The sequence below is a fragment of the Tamandua tetradactyla genome, chromosome 6 (genome assembly GCF_023851605.1).
Source record: "Tamandua tetradactyla isolate mTamTet1 chromosome 6, mTamTet1.pri, whole genome shotgun sequence".
NCBI classification, from domain to species: Eukaryota; Metazoa; Chordata; class Mammalia; order Pilosa; family Myrmecophagidae; genus Tamandua; species Tamandua tetradactyla.
The window spans coordinates 68,545,924-68,566,228 of record NC_135332.1 but is presented as its reverse complement, the minus strand read 5'-3'; the positions used below and the strand labels follow the sequence as shown (position 1 = coordinate 68,566,228).

Here is a 20,305-nt window from a genome sequence, read left to right as displayed (position 1 = left end):
TTTAGTTAAGTTTTTAAAACAGTTTTACATGTTTATTGTAAGGAAAAAGTAACAGGTACAAATTCTGGAAAGGTGGAATAAATTACCTATATCCCAGCACCGAGAGATAAACACTAGAAATATAATCTCCTTCCAGATATTTTTCCTTCTGCATATATTTTTGGATGAGAATGTGATTACACGAAACACATGATTTTATCGCATATTTTTTCACCTATAATAATATATCATAAACATCTTCTCAGGTGAAAACAAATTCTTCATCGTTTCTAATGGCTTTATGAGATTCCACTAAATGGGTTTATTGAATTTTCTGTGCCTAGGGACATTTTGATTGCCTTCAATTTTTTACTCTTATAAATTCTGTGTTGCATAAATTCTTTCAGCTAAATATTATACTTGTTTCTCCGTTTCTTTCTTCAGAATAAATTTCTGAATCTGGAATGCTATCAAAGGGTGTTTACATTTAAAGTTTTTGTTATGTATTGCAAAACTGTCATCCAGAAATCTGCCATTTAAATTCGCAGATTTTAATTATCATTTGAATGGAGCACAATTGTGTAAGCTTGTTGGTTACTCTCACTTAACTTTCTTCTTTTTTCCAGCACGGCTTTGTTGAGTTATAGGCAGCCTGCCAGGTGATCCATGTACGGGGATAGCTATAGAATTACAATGTTGTGATATCCAATACAAAAATCTTTTAGGAGCAATTTCCTATTGATTCAGCAGATTTTCTTGATCCTGTTACCACTTGTCCTTTTTTTTCTTTTTAATTTGTTATTATCTCAAAGGTGTGTTCATTCTTGAGTGTTTAAAATGACAAGTTAGCTTATTCAGTTCCTAAATCAAACTAGGGAGGTTGTCACCATTTTCTGTGGTCATGGAATTCACTGCAACCACGCCCATGAATTATTTTTGAGTAATTATTTTTTTAAACTTTTTATTATAGTAGCATATATACAATTCAAAATTTCCCATTTTAACCACTTTCAAGTGTACAATTCATTGGTATCAGTTACATTCGCAATATTATGCTGCCATCACCTAATCCATTACCGAAACTTACTCATTACATCCAACAGAGATTTGTATCCAATAAGCAATAACTTCCCATCCTCCTCACCCCATCACCACACCTTGGCCCCTAGTAACCTATAATCTATTATCTTTCTCTATGAATTTGCTTATTCTAGGCATTTCTTATCAGCGAGATCATACAATGCTTGTCTTCTTGTGTTGAGTAATTGCTTTTAAGTTCTCCAAGATGAGCCTATGATAGGAGAGTGCCCTCTTTGTGTGTGCCCAAGTGGTGGTGGTGGTGGTGGGTGGCAGGTGGCAGTGGAAGGAGGTGATGTCTTTCTGGTTAGTTCCCAGACCCATGAGGTTGGGTTGGAATTTCCAACTCTGGAGAGTAGTAAAACTCCCATTTCCTTGTAAAAGACCAGACCTCTTGTTGGGTACATCTAATGCTCAAAACCAAAGGCCCTTGGATGGATTTCATTTTTGAAAGAGTTCCTTAAAGGATAAGATGTGACCTGGTTCAAAGTAAGGAAGCAAAGGACTGACTTCTTTAAAAATTGACGTGCAAAGAAGGTCCTCAAAAGCCTATACTCCAAAATGTCAGTAAGAATTAAAAGAAATGTCAGGGAATATTAACATAAAACTCATTCCTATGGTAGTTATTTTTTTCTTTTAATCCAAAAGATTGAATCATTTAAGAATCATTTGTTCTCTCTCCACTTGTCAAAAATTTGTCAATCCAACATCATCAACAAAAGTAAAAACAAAACAAAACAGGTTTTTTTTTTTTTTTTACAAAGTATGAGAACATCTTGTCTTTTCTTCAAATTAAGGTACCAAGACTCATCTTGATGCATTTCTTGGGCTTTCCTGGATGCTCTTGGCACTGTGACCTGGGATAGAAGAGAGAATCATTTTTTCACCTTTCCTCAATCTGGTTTCAGACATTTCTTTTTCTCAAAAAAAGGTGTTTTTTTTGTCACCTTGATGCTAATTTAAATAATTATGCATTGCTTTTGTTAGCCTTTCACAGGATATCAAGAGCAAGGAGGGTAATATGATACTGTTGTTTTGCTTGGATGTTTCTTGGGGGAGAACAGGACTTTATTTTTCGGAGGTAGAGAAGCAACTTCTTGGTGATAACTGATAATAAGTATTGTCAGTTTAATCCTAATCCTCATGCTAGCATGAGGTGGCTTCAATATTTCTGTGCTTCAGAGTTTTGGGAATTATAGATTTAAAAAAAATTGGGATAATTTTTTCAAAACCTTTGCTATTTTTTTTCGGAGGGGGCAGTACATGGTCTAGGGATCGAACCTGGGTCTCCTGCATAAAAGGCGAGCTTTCTACCACTGAACCACCTGTGCACTCTCTTTGTTATTATTTTTTAATGTTAGAGATTTGGTTCCAGAGAAGGCAAAGACACTTAGAGCAGAATATCCTCAGCTTTTGTTAACTCTTAAACCTTTAAATGTACAAATTATGTCCTGAATCTTCGTTCGTATATTAGTTAAAAGGAAACTTCTCATATATATCTTTCTGTAAAGGACAGAGATTGAAAACATCTCCAACTTTCTCATGATAAGGCAGTCTCAGACTCTGTCACTGGTCTCATCTCCATTTGGGTTATACAAGCTTTGTGATGGCCCCAGGACTTCAACTACCACACAAGTCATTGAGGAGTGACCCCATCACCACAAGAGCCAATTCTGAAAACATACAGTTGTTTAAGGTTCCTGATTGTTTTTATTTTTAGAAATTACAAGTATATATTTAAAAAAATACAGAACATGCAATGATATTTCTGGATTATTTAATTATTTCTCGATAATGGGTGGATTTCATTTTAGGGGAAATTTTCTGAAAAAGTACAATTAGCAAGAATAGTGCAGTGTGCAGTTGTAAGATTGTCTCTGAAAAAAAGTTCACATGAGAAAAAAGCCAAGTAACGTGATGGTAGGGATGGTTTTGAAAGAATTGAGGTTGGGCTACACAGACAGGGACTATGAAAGGCAAGTACATTAAGATGTTTACAAGAAGATCTAGAAGATGGAGAAGATGCATGACATGTTGTGCCATCATGGCAGACTTTCCTTTTCCCTTCTTAATTATGTTATTCAGTCGTGATTCAGCCACACCTAACCTTGACCTCTTGGCTTCATACCTGTTGCAACTCAATCATGGCTGGCTGGAGGTGCACCACTATCCTCCCAGTACTGAACCAGCATCTCTAGGACCCCTTCCTCTCTGTGAGAGTCAATCATTCTCAAGATCATACATCTTTCTGTTGCTACTGCTCCTTGGTTCAAGTACTTATCATCCTTCACCTAAACAATTTAGGTGAAGCCTCTTACTTGAGTTCTCCATCACTGGTCCTTCCTCTCTCCAGTGTATTCTTGTTTTATGACACAGTGTCTATGTATGTACCGTGAGGGATGGGAGACATATGGAAGAAAAGAAAGCAATCTTCTCTGAGTCATTATCTGATTCATAAAACCATTCTTCAAGCTTTCCAACTTGTTAGAGTTGGAATTCCAGAGAATTCATAGAGAAAGATAATAGATTATAGGTTACCAGCAGCTTGGGGGAAGGTTTTTGCTTTGTTCTTGTTGTCTGTTTTAGGTTTGCTTGTTTGTTGAGGGGTCTGGCATGCAACATGCATTTAGACATAGAGAGCAATAAAGGGAAGTCTCAGTTTTCTTCTGCAGAGTTTCCATGCCTGTTTCTCTCTTTTTCCAACCCCCTGATGCCTCCATGTTTCTTGAATAGCTTAATCAAGGTAAAGCATAGATATGATAAACCACAACAAAAAAAATCACCAATGGAAAAATGACCATCCCCTGTCCATCCTAACCTTTACCTGCCTCATAATCTTCTTCCCCAAAATCAATCACTTTTAATATTTTTATTTGACCTTGTATATAACTCAACATTTCTAAATAATTTGTTCATATTCCTCTTTCTTGATTTGTCAAGTTTAGACATCACTCTCTGCCTTGATAGATGAGAATTTCATTCTTCTTCATTTTTTTTTCCCTCTCCTCTGACCTTCCTAGCACATTTATTTCTAGTTAAATCTATGACTATTTGGTTGGCTATTGTTTTAGTTTGCTAATGCTACCAAAATGCAATACACTGGAAATGGACTGGCTTTTTTTTTTGTATGCTGCATGGCGGGGGTCATATTTCATTCTTTTTCCATGTGAGTATCCATTATTGCAGCACCGTTTGTTAAATTTTGTTTGCTTGTTTTTTCTTTCTTTTGTTTACTTGCTTGTTTTTTCTGGGGGATGTGTGTGGGCCAGAAATCGAAGCCAGGTCTCCCACATAGCAGGCAAGAATTCTACCACTAAACTACCATTGCACCCCCGTGGACTGACTTTCTTTAAAGGGTGATTTATTTAGTTAAAAAACCACCATTCTTCAGAGGAAAGGCAGCTGGCTTTCCTCTGGCTCTCTTGTCATGAGGGAAGGCCAGCAGACATCGCTATGTGCCTTCCCATGTCTGGGCACACAGCGAGGTCTGCTTGCCTTCCCTCCTGGTTTTCTGAGTTCGAACAGCTTTTAGGGTAGTTATTTCTGCATCGCCAAACATCTGGGTCTGAGCTCCGAGCTGAGTTGTACTAGGCTGCTGAGCTCTACTGAGCTCTCTTCTGACCTATCTCTTTTAAGCCTCCAGCTATCACCATTCTGTAAGACACACCCCTAAATGGACTGCCATATGTAATCAGCCATAATGAATTTCACATCTTGATAATATAAGTCTATTGGGCACCATCATCTGACCAAGTTGACACCTGAACCTATTTACTACAACTATTTAATGTTTTTTTTTAATTTTATCAATGCACCACACTACAATTACATAATATTATGTATACTGAATAAAAGCCCATCCCTCCCAGCCCAATAGCTAAGACACCAGGAGAAGAGAAATGGTGGGATGTGTGCAGAGCTTCTTCCTCCTGAGCAAAATCCTAGGGGAGAGAAAGATATGAAGGATGGGGAGAGAAATAAAGCAGAAGAGAGGTTGCCAATTTTTTATTGGGTCTCTAAGAAGAGACAACATTTATTAGTTAAGATTCCATCAAGAAAACAGAAGTGACTATATATTTCAGGTACTAGGGTATTTTATATAGGAACTTGTACAGCCATTGGAAGAGCTGGGAGAAATACCTCCAGTGATTTCAGTCCAGAGCATCAACATAGGAGTTTTCAAGAGGGTTCTGGGGAGCCACTATGTGTGTCACAACTGCTTACATATATGGCTCAATTGCTTCTGCAGTACTTCTCCTTCTCTCCCACCATCCCAAGCTCCTGCAAATGTCTCTCAATAGCAGACTTTACCCTGGACAATTATGAGCAAGGTGATTTTAGAAAATGTGGTTCTTAGCTTCTCCATCTGTAAGATGAAACTTAGAAGGGGGCAGCAGTGATTTTATATTGCCAACAGACAATCTGACATATTATGGACTTTCTTAGCTCTTGTATGGTATGGAGGCTAGACAAAGGTTCTCTCTACTGCTTGGAGAGATAAAGGATGTAATTGAAGCTATGGTGAAGATGAGGTGATCCTGTAGCTGTGGGATTTGGGGCAGCCCATCTGGGAGGGGATATAGCTTTGACCAACTAAGAGAGAAGAGATATGACAGTTTTACCCACTGCAGAATTTAGAAGCCACAAGAAGACAAGGGACCTTGCCACAGAGGACATGAGGACCAGACAGTGACAGAGTTGATAAGGCGGATATGAAATCCATCTCCTGTATAGTCAAGACCACCATCTTCCATACAAGAGATGCCACAAGGACCCAGCAATTATCTCCATGTACTCAGACACCATCTTGGGAGGGAAATGTGGGAAGGGCCTTGGGGCCTTTAAAGACTGAGCAGTAACCTTAACTAAAGAAACAAAATGAGACAAAATTCTGTTCTGAGAAGATACCAAACATTGAAGAGATACCTAATGAGATGCGTAGATAGAAACACTTCAAAATAAGGAATCAGGAAAATCTCATAGCATCTAACCTCGGAAAATACAGAGCAGATCCCCTAAAAAAGGCACATTCTCAGACCACTACTCTTTCTTTCACACACATCATGTTTACTTATTCTTCTCTGCTGCAAGTTCAATTCACTGCCCACTCATTTATGTGTATGGAGTCACAAAGGTAGCAGCACATCCAGCAACCTCAGTCTCAAGTCTATGTAAACTTCCAGCTCCAGAGCCCAATAATGATCACCTCAATCTCTGACTCTACTAGGAGGGCACACTTGATTGGTCTATTTAGTTGTGGCTGGAAGACATGATCATGGAATTATTACAGACAGTGATGGGAGTGGGGGTGGTTATGCCCCAAAGAGGTTAAAGGTAAGAAAGAAACTATTGTCAGAGAAATTCTCAGCATCTCTATGGTATTCTCTTTCTCTGAAAACTAAGAGACCATAGCTTCTGAGCTAGTAATTTCTCTATCTGTAGGTCAATAAAGCACCCCTCCAGTCAACACAGGAATTCTAAAAAAGCATATTTATCAGAACACAGTCACCAAAAAATAAAATACAGAGAACATTCAGATTAGTTGAAGAACTATAGCCAACATTTACTTATTTAAAGAAAATAAAGACATTAAAGGAAATTAATTGATACAGATCCAAGATTTTGAGTAAGTCCATAAGACTTAAGGCTTTTCAATAAGGACCCTCTAGTGAGACGCGGGCATTCCAGCACAACTCAGACAGCAAAGGAAAAGATCAAGAGGACAAGACAAAACCCACTGGCACAAGCCATTTGCTTCACTCCATATTTATGGGTAACCACTGATTTCTTTGTGAAAAGGAACAGAACTTGATTTTGCAATTCATAATATATCATTCAGAGTTGATTGTATATAAGTATTTAGTGGAACAATAATCAACTATTTCCACTAGTCATTACCATCAGATCCTTTCATTTTCTTATAAAGTCTTGCCTGAGGATTTACACACTGAAATATATATTATTTTATTATGCATCACTTTGATTTCTCATTTGTATGACAAAAGATATTTTATGACTTTTTATATGTGAACATATCCATTATATTATCTATATAAAATAAAATAAATTCATGCTATTAATAGGGATGAATACAAAATGCTTGTTTTAAAAGGGAGTATTGGGTTCAAAAGGGTTGAGAAGTTGCACTCCCCCCAACCATTTTCCATTATCCTTTGTTTCCTCCTTCTCACTCTGTGAGATTGCTTGTATAATCATATATAATCAAATATTATACATGGTTATAGTTTTCTGAAAAATTATGTCCTCTAAACCATTTCAAAGAGTTACCAGGGAGTGCTTAACAACAAACATAATCAGTTTTGCAAGGCGTTGGTCTTTTTAGTAATGAAAGCAGAGATACATATATCTAGTGATTTGGTATACAAGAAAAGTCACTCTACAATTGATTGTATCAAGAATGGATTATTCAGTGTTGATGCTTAGAATGATGTTGAGAAAATTGGCTATCCAAGATACAAAAAGTCAATCTGTACCTCAGACAATGCACAAAACCATACCAGATAGATTGAAGATAGAAATATATAAAACACAACTTGGGGGAGACGTATGTGTCATGGTAAGCTCCATCTAAAGCCTACGTATCTTTCGAGAGGACTTGAGTCTAAGTACAGAAAATCAAGAGAAGAAATCTTTTGCATCCTCTGATACACTACTGGATGATATAAATGATATTGTGTCATAGGAAGATTCAAAGCCATAAGATAAGCATTTTGCAAGAAAGTGTGTTGTTGCAAAAGTGCAAAGATGAAATACCCAAAAATATTTGCAAGAGGAAGGCACTCCACCAAGGTATTGTACTGTTTCAGGAATAAAGAAAATTTGGATATGAACATGAGGTTGTTCTCATAATAATTCAGATGGAGAATATATGGCTAGACAGCTAGCTGCTCAAGGACATAAAATTATAGACAATGCATTAGATACAGATTTATGGCTCCTGAATAGTTGAACTATAAAAAACCAAGCTGAAGACCACTTTAGAAGCTCAATTTAAAAAGTCCAAGAGTAGAAAAAGAAAGTAATGCTAGTGAGTTGTGTTCCTCAAGCTCAGCCTCATCAAGACTACCTTAAAGGATTGAGTATCATAGGAGTTCAACAAGTAGATTGTGTGGGAGAATTCATGGAGGAAACAAAGGTCACTCTGTGAGATTGCTGGGGCAGAAAAAGGATAATGGAAAATGGTTGGGCGAAGCACATCTGGATTGGCCAAAGATTAAGAAGAATCCACTGATAGAAATCATTTCCATCAATATTAGGTGTCTCAATGTCTTGCATACTACAAAACTAAACACAACAGTGTGGGTAATGGGGGCTCAGTGGCAGGGTTCTTGCCTGCCATGCTGGGGACCCAGGTTCAATTCCTGGTGCCTACCAATGTAAAAAAAAAAAAAAAAAAAAAAAAAAAAACTAAACTAAACATACCAGAGGAAATTTGGCCAGTTATCCAATTAATGAGCTATCAGCGAGAGCCAAATAGTCTTTTCAAAAGGGTGTTGGTGACATATGGTTGACCAGTGAAGACAGAGGGGCTTATGGCAGAGATATTGGCCCCAATCTCCCCACACTACTGTGGAAACTGGTCCAAGTGATTCCTGAGGTAGCAATGCTGAGGCATGGCATGACAAATCTGCCCTATATTTTAGAGCATCTGGAGGAAATGGGAAAAATCTTTAATCATCCCAGAGTCTTGCTTTTCTGCACATATCGGTCAAGTCTGCCTCTGACAGTGTACTCTTGGAAATAAAAACAGAATACTGTGTGGCCAACTTCAAAAGAGGAGTGGATTTTCTGAAAACGAAAGTTCCTGGAATAACTGTTGCTACAGATATTAGCTGTGGTTTTCCTGGAGAAACAGGTCAAGATTTTCAAGGAACAGTGAAGACTGGTGAAGAGTATAAATTTCCAAGCCTCTTTATTAATCAGTTTTACCCAAGACTAGGAACTCCTGCTGCAAAAAAATGGAACAAGTTCCAGCACAAGTGAAAAGAGAAAGAGCAAAATATCTTTCTCAGGAGTTTCATTGTTATAATCCATATGATCACAAGATGGGTAAAAGACAAGTGTTAGTAACAGGAGTATCTTTTGATTCCAAGTTCTGTTGCCTATAATCAGCTCTATGAACAGGTTTTAGTGCCAGAGAACTCCTCGTCCATGGGGAAAATGGTCAAAGTGGACATTTATGAATCAGGAAAACATTGTATGAAAGGGCAGCTGGGATCAGATGCCACAGTATACACACCACCAGTCAACAAACCATTAGCAAAGGGAGAAGTCTCAGGTTGAACAGAGGAATTCAGAAACAGGCTTGGGGATGACTTGAGACATCATCACACTTCTGCTGCACCTCCACGAGACCCCGTGAGTTCCAGAATGGTGCTGCAGGTGCAGAGTCTCCATCAGGACTGTACACTGAGGCTGTCTGTGGGCTTGGTCCTGTTTACTTTTCTTTTCACTTTTTTGGTGAAAGCCTATAATGAAAGCACAACTGAACGAAGCACCTGTGAAAAAGAATAAATTTCTAATTAAAATTGTCAGTGAGCCAGGAAGGCGACCACATCAATTCTCAAAGAGAAGTAATTTGTGCTGGTCCTTCCACCTCCTCTCCACCCACACTTTTTAATGAGGCTCATCCCATCTCACTTTGAGTTGGGCCCTTCGGTTATTTGACCTAAAACCTAATAGCAGCTGTCATGGGATATCTTTTAAATTAAACTCACTTTGGTTTATTTTTAGCAGGAAGTGCAAGTGGTTGCATTAAAAAAAAAAATCACAGGTCTTCAAGTCAGAACTTAATTGTACAGTGGCCCAGGTTGTCTTTTCGTTGTGTGGGAAGAATTTTGAATCTTTAATAAACATTTTTAAATTAAAAAAAACCTTAAACATTTTAAAAGATTTGGAAGCATATTTTATGAACTCAGAATAGGAAAAAATTTTCTAAACAAGAGTAAAAATCACAAATCATGAATTAAAAATTGATACATTTTTCTGAGCCCCAGAAGTCACCATCAACTGCTTTTATTTTTATTTTTTAATACAACAGACTTGAAGAACATATTAGCAGTGCATTTACTCATGAAATATCCAGGATATATTTTCTAAATTTTCATAAGTCACTAAGAAAATGACAAAAAAAATTGCAAAAGTGGGCAAAGGATAGGAGCAAATAAATCAATGAATTAGAAGCTGAATGGTCAGTTGACCTACGAAATGTTGGCTCAACTTCAGTAGCAATCAGCAAAATGGAAATGGAAATAACATACTATTTTATGCTCTTTAACTTGGAAAAAATGAGTATGTCTGAAAAAGACAGGTATCAGTGAAGATTCAGGGAATTGATGACTCTTAAATGTAGCTGACAAGAGTGAAATTGATACAACTACTGCAGAGAAACACTTCCCAGACATAATGAAATATAATATGAACATGGTATATGACTCACCAAATCCATCTCTAGGGAATTGTTGCTCCAGTTCAAGTGTCTTTTACAAGACAACCCAGTACCTGTTCACAAGACATTTATAAGAAAAATAAAGCAAAACTTCATGAAACATTCATTATCTTAATTACGTGTGATACACTCATATTTTTTACATGGCTCTACAACCTTTCTTAAGAAATTTTGGTAGCAACTAATTACATTTATTTTACAGCACTCTAATAGGTTGCAACCAAGGCATACATATACACACATATATATACTTATATACATACACACCCACACATACATAGAGCCAGAGTGAAGGTCAGAGAGAGAGAGATAAAAGGAAGAGAGAGAGGGAGGGAATAAGAGGAAAAAAAGTAAAAATTAGGTAGACAAAACTAACATCAAGAACAATAGAATTTATGGCAAAACATAATTAAAATATTGTGAAGAAAGAAATAATCCTGGGCAAAACATAATTAAAATATTGTGAAGAAAGAAATAATCCACAATAAATCTATCATGGTCATAAGTCTTCATAATCCACATGACCTGGAAGTGGAATAAATAAATAAAATTATTATTAGATATACAAAGATATATTGGCAAAAACACAGCTATCATGAAAAGAGTTAGCATAGCTTTAGATCAATAGACTAAAAAAACGCATAATGACCAAGATGATTTGAGCAGTACAATCAATAAGACAATTTTACCAAATGTTCACACATCAAATTTGTGCCCAAAAGGATACGATTCTTTCAAAATTCATCTGACGCTTACAAAAATAATTAATATACTAGGCCACAAAGCAAACCTCAATAAATCTAAAATGTAGAAATTACACAAGCAAAATTCTATATATATAGCCTAGTATCAAGCAGTAGAAAGAATAAATGTGAAAAGTATAAATAATAGAAACCGATTAAAAAAAAAAAAAGATGTTGAACTCTGCAGGTGAATTCACTGCCCTCCCCTCTACATGGGACATAACTCCCAGGGGTGTAAATCTCCCTGGCAACGTGGGACAGAAATCCTGGGATTCACTGGGACCCAGTATCATGGGATTGAGAAAGCCTTCTTGATCAAAAGGAAGAAGAGAGAAATGAGATGAAATAAAGTTTCAGTGGCTGAGAGATTTTAAACAGAGTTGAGAAGTTACCTGGAGATTATTATGCATTATATAGATATCCCTTTTTAGTTTATGGTATATTGGAGTGACTTTAGGGAAGTACCTGAAGCTACTGAGTTGTGTTCTGGTAGCCTAGATTCTTGAGAAGGAATGTATAGTGGTATGGCTTACAGAATGTGACCTTGTGATTGTGACAACCTTGTGTCTGATGCTCCTTTTTTCCAGGGTATGGACAGATGAGTAAAAAATATGGATAAGGAACAAATAAATAATAGAGGGGATAAGGGGTAAAATATATCGAACAGATGGAAATACTAGTAGTCAATGGGGGGGTGGGTAAGGGGTATGGAATGTATGAGTTTTTTTCTTTTTTCTTCTTATTTCTTTTTCTGGAGTGAAAATGATCATGGTGATGAATACACAACTATATAATGATATTGTGAGCCATTGATTGTACACCAGGTATGGACTGTATATGTGTGAAGATTTGTCAATAAAAATATTTTTAAAAAAACAAAAAATGTTGGAAACTAAAGTCAATCACTAATAGTGAAAGAATGTAGGAAAGTTTTCAGCTCATCAGCAACTAAAAGATCATCAGGCCAAAATGTTTTTTGTGTGCATGAGTTTTTTTGAACTTTCAAAAAGAGATAATTCTCAGGACATATGAACTATCTTGCTTTATTGGGGAAAAAAATAGAAAGTTTGCCAATTAATTTATGTGGCTAGCTTTTCCTTGGCACACAGTTTGACAAAGACAGAACATAAAAGAAAAACAATAGAGCATTTAAGAATATATATATTATTTAAAAAAATCCAAAAAAATTAGAAAAAAATTAGTACTGGTTAAAAGAAAAGAAATTAATGAAATTAATTGGTGATCATCAGTGTTGATAATTTCCCCCAAAATACTTATGAACTATTCTTACAGTATAAAACAAAAACAGAAAGGCAGATATGAATTTGATGACCCCTTTGGATCTAACTGCCAATTTACAAAAAATGTAAGACTCATGTTAAATGACACTATGAAAAATTCCATGCTGCCTGAGTCGTAAAAACTAGGCTATAGAAATTTTACGGACAAATACGTTGGTCCCTTCAATGAGAATTTCTTTTTAACTTTTTATACATTTATTGTTCCCCCGAGGGGGGTGCACCATTCCTGGAAGTACTGCAATACCAGGTCGATGTGTGGAGTGGACAGAGCCAGCTCCTGTTCCATCTCCTAACCTTCAATGAGAATTAACAGGGAAAAGAAAGATATTGAAAGAGAATTTTTGAATCTTAAGGGATTTATCAACCTATATGAAATGTTTGGACATTATTTGGACCTAAAGTCCAGTAAACAACTTTTAAACAATGATATAAGAAAATTGGAAAAATACAAACACTCTAAGGCATTTAAGATATCAAGGAACTATTGTGCATTTTTAGGGTGATAGTGGTATTATAGTTGTGTTTTAAAAGATGTTACCTTTTACAGATAGATATTGAAATGTTTATAAGTGAAACAATGAATAATGTCTGAGAGGTTCTTCAAATTATCCAGGGGCAGGGGAGAATTCATGGGGGTATAGATGAAAGAAGACTGACTATACATTGACAATTATTGATACATCAAGTTCACTAAACTCTTCTTCTTTTCTATTTGTTTCAAAATTTTCCATAATAAAAGACGAAAAATTAAGGATGCTCCCATATCTCAAGTCCCCTTCTCTGGAGATGTCATGTCATACTGCAATTTTATCTATTCACTCTTTGCCCATACACTGTGATTTTGTTGACGCATGTTTATTTACTTTTGTGGGCAAATGTATATTTAACAATTTTGAACATATAAGTTTTCATAGCATGAAGATGAAAGAACAAACTTTTGCCCACTCTGCCTACTGCTTCACAGAGAGTGTTTACATTTATAATTATACTCTGGAGTTCTAAGCAATGAGTTGAAGAATAATCTTTGGGAACCTATCTTTTTCATAAGTAAATACTCTTCTGTATTCCTAGCACCTAGCACTTTGTCTATGCATATTGGAGAACATAAAAGAATAAATAATTATAGCTAAAAATGATATTGTAGTGCTCTTAAATACAATGAACCAATGAAAATTCGTGAATCACAAAGAGACTCAAAAGCAGGGACACAGAAAAACTCATTGCTTAACTATATGAGAAAGCTCACAGAAAAACTCATTGGTTAGCTGTATGAGAAAGCTATAATACCAATTCCTCACTTTGAACATTTGCAAGGGAAGGGAGGAAGCATTTGTCCTGTTGTGACAATAGAAATACATTTCAGGATAACTAAAGAACCCCGAATAATCAGTGAAAATTCTATAGAAGAATGTCTTCTAATAAATACAGGAGAAATGAGAGCATTAAAAAATTCAATTTTGTAAACCCAAATGAAATTATTGATTCAAGTAAAGATTAGGAATTGGTGTGAAAATAATTAGGTGAATTGTTGATAGATAATTGGATTTTTGGATAGTATCAAATAACATAACACAACATAGCTATTAAGGTGGGAAATGTAGTCGTACAAGGAATGGATCGGACTTTTATCACTCTAATCCAGCTTTATTAGTGGTGGATCAACCAGATATAATGTGTCTTCTGCTGTGATACAACATGAGGCACATATCACCTAGTCAATTATCACATTCTATGTCATAATAATCTAACTCCAGTTTACCAGATAAACTTCAGAGAGTGGAACAAGCCAAATAATATAATGAGGACAGAATCAATTACGGAAGGAACGTTCTGGAGGATAATCAGCCAGACCTCTTAAACCTAGCAGTGCAATTTATAAAAGATTTAAGGACGTAACAAGCAGATGCAATATGTAGTCCTGGATAGCATACAATTAGGGAAAAAACAGTTTAAAAGTCTTCTAAGGACACTTAGGGGGATTTGAGTATGGCATAACCATTAGTTGAGATGAAAAAAATCATTGAAATGGAAAGGTGAAAGTATTAGCAAAAAATAGTTACCAAAAAAGTTACAAAACAGTATGTACACTATGAACTCATGTTGATATAGAAAGTACCTTGATATTTGCCACAGTGTAAAAGAAGTATTCTGTGGGTGGTGGGATATAATAATAGACTTGCCCTTCCTTTTCTGTATTTCATAACTTTCTACAATGGGCCTATTCACTTTTATAGTAATGAAAGATGATAAAAAATTATGATATATGTAAACTATCCTATTTATAAAAGAATACAAAATGTATAAGCTAATTGGAATATATTGAGTTCTTGTAATTTTCTTAACCTTTTTCTATGAATGTAATGCATTTTCAGTCCCAATTTCAATTAGACTATTTTTTTAATCTTTGTTTACATGGTATCAAAAGCAACAGCCATAAAATAAAATTAAATAAATTTTAAATAAAAATAATTTAAATTAAAAAAATTAAATGGAACCATGAAAAACATAAAACTATGGCAGTTTAAACCCATCAAATGGCAAATGATAAAAAGGAACGATGTTTTACCATGCAAACAACTTAATAGCCTTCATATATAAAAAGAACTCTTACACATCAATAACAAAAAATAATTACCACCCTTTCTCTAAATGGCAAAGTGTTTAACAGACATTAAACACTTAGAAATCACAGGCAAGGAAATACTGGGCTCCAGGTAACAAGAGCTTCCTGACATATCTAGACAAATCAGCATAATGAATGTATAGTCCACACCTCTAAAATGGGGTTACAAACTTGAATGCTTCTACGAGCGGGCATCCACAGGCATGACACAGACTATACAGCAGGTACAATGAGATGGGAAGTAGTGAGGGCTGGGTAAACTGGACTACGTAAGTCCTAGTTAAGGACATTCAAATCATTGCTATTTTTACAAATTGTGTTGCTCTAATTTGGCCCATGGGCCACCAGTTTGTGTCCAGTGTTTAGATACAATAAAGGACCATGGTACAAGAAGCTCTGGAAAATATTCTTCATGAGGGGAGTGCATCACATATTCTTTTGACGAAGAACAAAAGAGAAACCAAAAACACCAAAGAGCTCTCCATAGGTTTTAAAAGATGTGCATATCATGCAAAGCAAGCCATAGCTATTTTATCCTGGAGAAGATTTCAGCTGAGTGAAAAGAGGTTCTGGGTGACTTTCAAGAGAATGGATGTAACAGAACTGTGGTGGCAGATAGTAGCTGGAAGGAAGAGAAAGTTAAGAGAGCATGACTGTTGGACATGAATGTTGAGAGAGCAGATTATTTTGCTGTAGAATATTGACTATGAAAGGAACCAGTGTAATAGGATGATGGCTACAGATGGATGTGAAACCATGGGGAAGCCTTTCTCAAAATAATAGTCACCATTTGTGGAACCTGTGGGCCTTCTACTTTCTAGACCTCTACCTCATTTTCTTGTTTCTAAACAGTTTCTAAACAGTGGAGAAGTGAGAGGCTGAAAACGTTCATATGGAATTGAATAAAGAGTAAGTTCCTTCTGATAAGAAGGACCCACAAGCTTTTTTATGGAGCTAAACAAGTCAATACTAAAATTCCTATGGAAAAGCAATCAAGCAATAATAGTCAGGCAAATATGGGGGAGGAATCAGCCCTCCTGGGCAATAAAATGTGCTATAAATTCTCTAATTAAGGTAGTGGGCACTGGTGCATGAAGAGACAATTCCAGCATGAAGAGACTGGAATAGAATAGAAAATCCAGAAATAGATTCACACTTATGGAAATTTAGAACCCGATTTGTCTTTAGGTTCAAGGGGTGTTAATTTTCTTTTTTTCTGCACACAATTCAGCTGAAAACATTTCTCCAAGAGTAAACAGGCTTGGTGGTAAGACTGAAAGTAGAGTTGCTTTTTACATAAGTTAGGAGAGCTACTGACCCCTGAAAGTAATTACTGGGGTGAATATAGGATCCAGGAAAAGGAGGCATTCTTCTTCCATAAAGACCACAGGGTCAGCAACAAGGGACACCCACGTAGAACCACAGACAAACATTACAGAAGGATAGAGTCAACCACATGTCCAGATGGCAAAAATGCATGGGTTTCCTGGTAAATCAGAAGTAAGGAGGTTTGTGGCTGGACAGGGAGAAATCTGGAGCCACAGACCCACAGTTAAAATGATGGTCATAGAGTCCAGATGAAGATTCTTATCCAGGGTGAGGAGTATACCTTATTTGATAGCTCTCGTGATAAGAGGTGTGATAGAGACCTCAATTGATTACCTGCACAAATGGAAATGAGCACTGCATGGAGGCTTTACTCCTGAATTGTCCCAACACTGTGGTGGGTCTGTGGTGCCAAGGCCAGGAGTCCCTATATCCTGGATGTGACTGGATATCAGAGAAGCCCTGTAAACTGACAAGTGGGGAGAATATCTCTTGTTTTCCATGGCAAAGCATTTCCATTCCATATTCTATCAGGTGCAATCACCTCCCTACTCACCCTGCCCAATGTTTTCCCACCAGGAAGCAACACAGACATTCTGGGTTGGGATATGTGTTCTAGTTTGCTAGCTGCTGGAATGCAATATAGCAGAAGTGGAGTGGCTTTTAAAAAGGGGAATTTAATAAGTTGCTAGTTTACAGTTCTAAGGCCAAGAAAATGTCTCAATTAAAACAAGTCTATAGAAATGTCCAATCAAAGGCATCCAGGGAAAGATACTTTGGTTCAAGAAGGACAATGAAGTTCAGGGTTTCTCTCTCAAGTAGAAGGTACATGATGAACACAGTCAGAGTTCCTCTCTCAGCTGAAAGGGCACATGGCGAACATAGTGTCATCTGCTAGCTTTCTCTCCTGGCTTCCGGGTTCATGAAACTCCCCAGGAGGCATTTTCCTTCTTCGTCTCCAAAGGTCGCTGACTCGTGAACTTTCTGGTTCATAGTGCTGCAGCATTCTCCGCTCTCTCCAAATCTCTTTCATTTTCCAAAATGTTTCCTCTTTTATAGGACTCCAGAAACTTTTCAAGACCCAACCAAATGGGTGGAGACATGTCTTCACCTAATCCAGTTTAACAACCACCCTTGATTAAATCACATCTCCAGGGAGATGATCTGATTACGGTTTCAAACATACAATATGGAATAGGGATTATTCTACCATTACGAAATGGGATTTTGATTAAAACATGGTTTTTCTAGGGTCCATACATCCTTTCAAACCAGCACAGATATGGCTGGCTCCAAAGCAATGCTAGAAGAAAGACTGGTGTTTTAATTTCCTGAGCTGCTATGACAAACACCACATAGTGGGTTGGCATAAACAACCAAAATTATTGACTCACAGTTTCAGAGGTCAGCAGTACAAACCAAGGTGTTGGCTAGAAGGTTGGCTTCCTGCCAGGGACAGTAGCATTTGGGTTGGCCAGCAGTCCTTGGTTTCCTTGGGTCCTTGGGTTCCTTGACTTTCCCATCAAATTGCAATGTCCTCTCTTTCTTCAAATGGGTTCTGACTCTTTCTCTTATTCTGGCTCCTAGTTTCTTTCTCTTTTTAAGGCCTCTAGTAATCTGAATTAAATTCACCCTCATTCAGTCAGGCCATACCTTAATTTAAAATAACATTTTCAAGGAATCCTAGCTACAGTGAGTTCACATCCACAGGAATGCAGATTAAGATTAAGAACATGGCTAAACTCTCTCTCCAAGACAACTCAGCATGTGAACTCACTGCCCTCCCCACCCTGCTTGGGACTTGGCTCCCAGGGGTGTAAATCTCCCTGGGAATGTGTCTAAAGGCTCAAATAAGTGAGGACCCAGCATCAAAAGATTAAGAAAGCCTTCTTGACCAAAAGGAGGAATAGAGAAATGAAGAAAGAATGAAGTTGCAGTGGCTGAGAGATTTCAGAGTCAAGAGGCTTTCCTGGAGGTTGTTCTTATGCATTGTACAGATAACCCTTTTTAGTTCATGGCATATTGGAGTGGCTAGAGGGAAGTACCTGAAACTGTTGACCTGTGCTCCAGTAGCCTAGATGCTTGAAGATGACTGTATAAAGATATGACGTTTACAATGTGACTGTGTGATTGTGAAAACCTAGTGTCTGATGCTCCTCATATCCAGGGTAAGGATGGATGAGTAAAAAAAAAAAAGAATATAAATAAATAAAAGAAGGAGGGAAAGGGTAAAATATATTGGGTAGATGGAAACACTGTGGTCAATGAGAGGGAGGGGAAAGGTGTATGGTATATGAGTTTTTTTTTCTTTTTTTCTTTTTATTTCCTTTTCTGGAGTGATGCAAATGTTCTAAAAAATGACCATGGTGACTAAAAAATGACCATGGTGATGAATATACAACTATTCGATGATATTGTGAGCCATTGATAGTTCACCATGCATAGAAAGTATGTGTGTGAAGATTTTTCTCAATAAAAAGTTTTTTAAAAAAAGAACATGGCTAAATTTGTGCTCATAATTCAACCTCACAACTGGATTACATCTAACTGCAAGACTCTTGGGCTTCCTTAAAGCCCAGGTGTGGCCTCAGTTGTATAAGTATAGCAAGGGCAAAGAATACATTTCTTATTCTCATTTTTTCTTTTAATAAATTTGAAGCTTTTGGAGGAGAAGTTGAGCAGGAGCCTAATGTGGTACTAATGTTTGAAGAAAGCCACTCAAAGGTAAGACGTGACTGGCACTCCCTTGGCTAAATCAATGAGAACTTATTAGGAAAAATACCAGTGATTTCAAATCCAAAATTCTCTATGCTGCTGCACCAGAGATTGAGTCCTTTACAGTTCATGTTTTGTTTTATTTTTACATTTTTTCTTATTCCAAATTCATTGTTCTCATGCCACAACTTCAGTTGCAGAGTGGTGACAAATAACATGCTTCAACATGTCTAAACCTAAGATGATGCCAAATGTAATGTTTTTCCCATTGTTACAGAATACATGCTTATAAATGATTTCATACATTTGGACTCAATTCACCTTTTAGCAGGATAAAGCTAATTGTTCTTAATTCAATGTAAATAAACATATTATTTATATTCAATTCTCACTTAATTCATTAAATAAAAATACTTGTTAGTCTCTAGTTCTCCCCTTCTTTCTTAAGGAATCCTACCTTCCTTAAAGAGATAGTTGGGCTATGCAATGATACCTTTCAGTTCTCCAACTAGAATGTCACATCAATGACTTCTTTATTTATTTATTTTTATTTACCAGGCCTTTAACACTTTCAGAACTTCTCTTTCCTCATTCAAACAAAAACAACAAATTCTCTCCACTCACACCTTCATTTCACTCAGGAGTTTGCTTCAATCATAATTACAACAAAGCCCCTGAAGTTCTTTTCAACCAACTGTGTATGATAGAAGGATTCTTAGCAGTTAAGATTTCCAAAGCCTGCAATTTGTGTAGTAATGCAATCAGCTCATCTCTGGGATTTGCAGCAATGCCTACTTTTTTAGCTCAGCATCATGTCTAAAAGCATTTTAATGGGCTCAAAATGACCATAACTACTATTTACAAAGGCCTCAAAATTGTGGATAATGACACTCCGTGCAGAAAATCATCCTCTTAAGCTAAGCCTACACACTCTTTTCACTTCTTCTGCCCAGGTTTTGGGTGACTCTGAGTTGTATAATATCTCTGTTAGGTCACTAGCCAGGGATGATGGCAGAACTCTTAGGGTTTGACCAGGTGATATTTGGCACAATCTCCTTAGCTACAGACCAAA

The 20,305-nt window shown here is 36.7% G+C and overlaps 1 protein-coding gene and 1 pseudogene across 1 annotated transcript in view; one reads left to right on the top strand and one right to left on the bottom strand.

The window, feature by feature from the left end:
- Positions 1-9,591, top strand: part of LOC143686699 (threonylcarbamoyladenosine tRNA methylthiotransferase pseudogene) — a 43,515-nt pseudogene extending 33,924 nt beyond the window's left edge.
- Positions 8,987-20,305, bottom strand: part of LOC143686104 (uncharacterized) — a 165,366-nt gene continuing 154,047 nt past the window's right edge. The window contains exons 5-6 of the mRNA XM_077163132.1: positions 10,517-10,578; positions 8,987-9,575 (exon numbers count right to left, since the gene is read on the bottom strand). The gene's annotated coding sequence lies outside the window, so the exon portion shown is untranslated. The remainder of the gene's footprint in view (positions 9,576-10,516; positions 10,579-20,305) is intronic.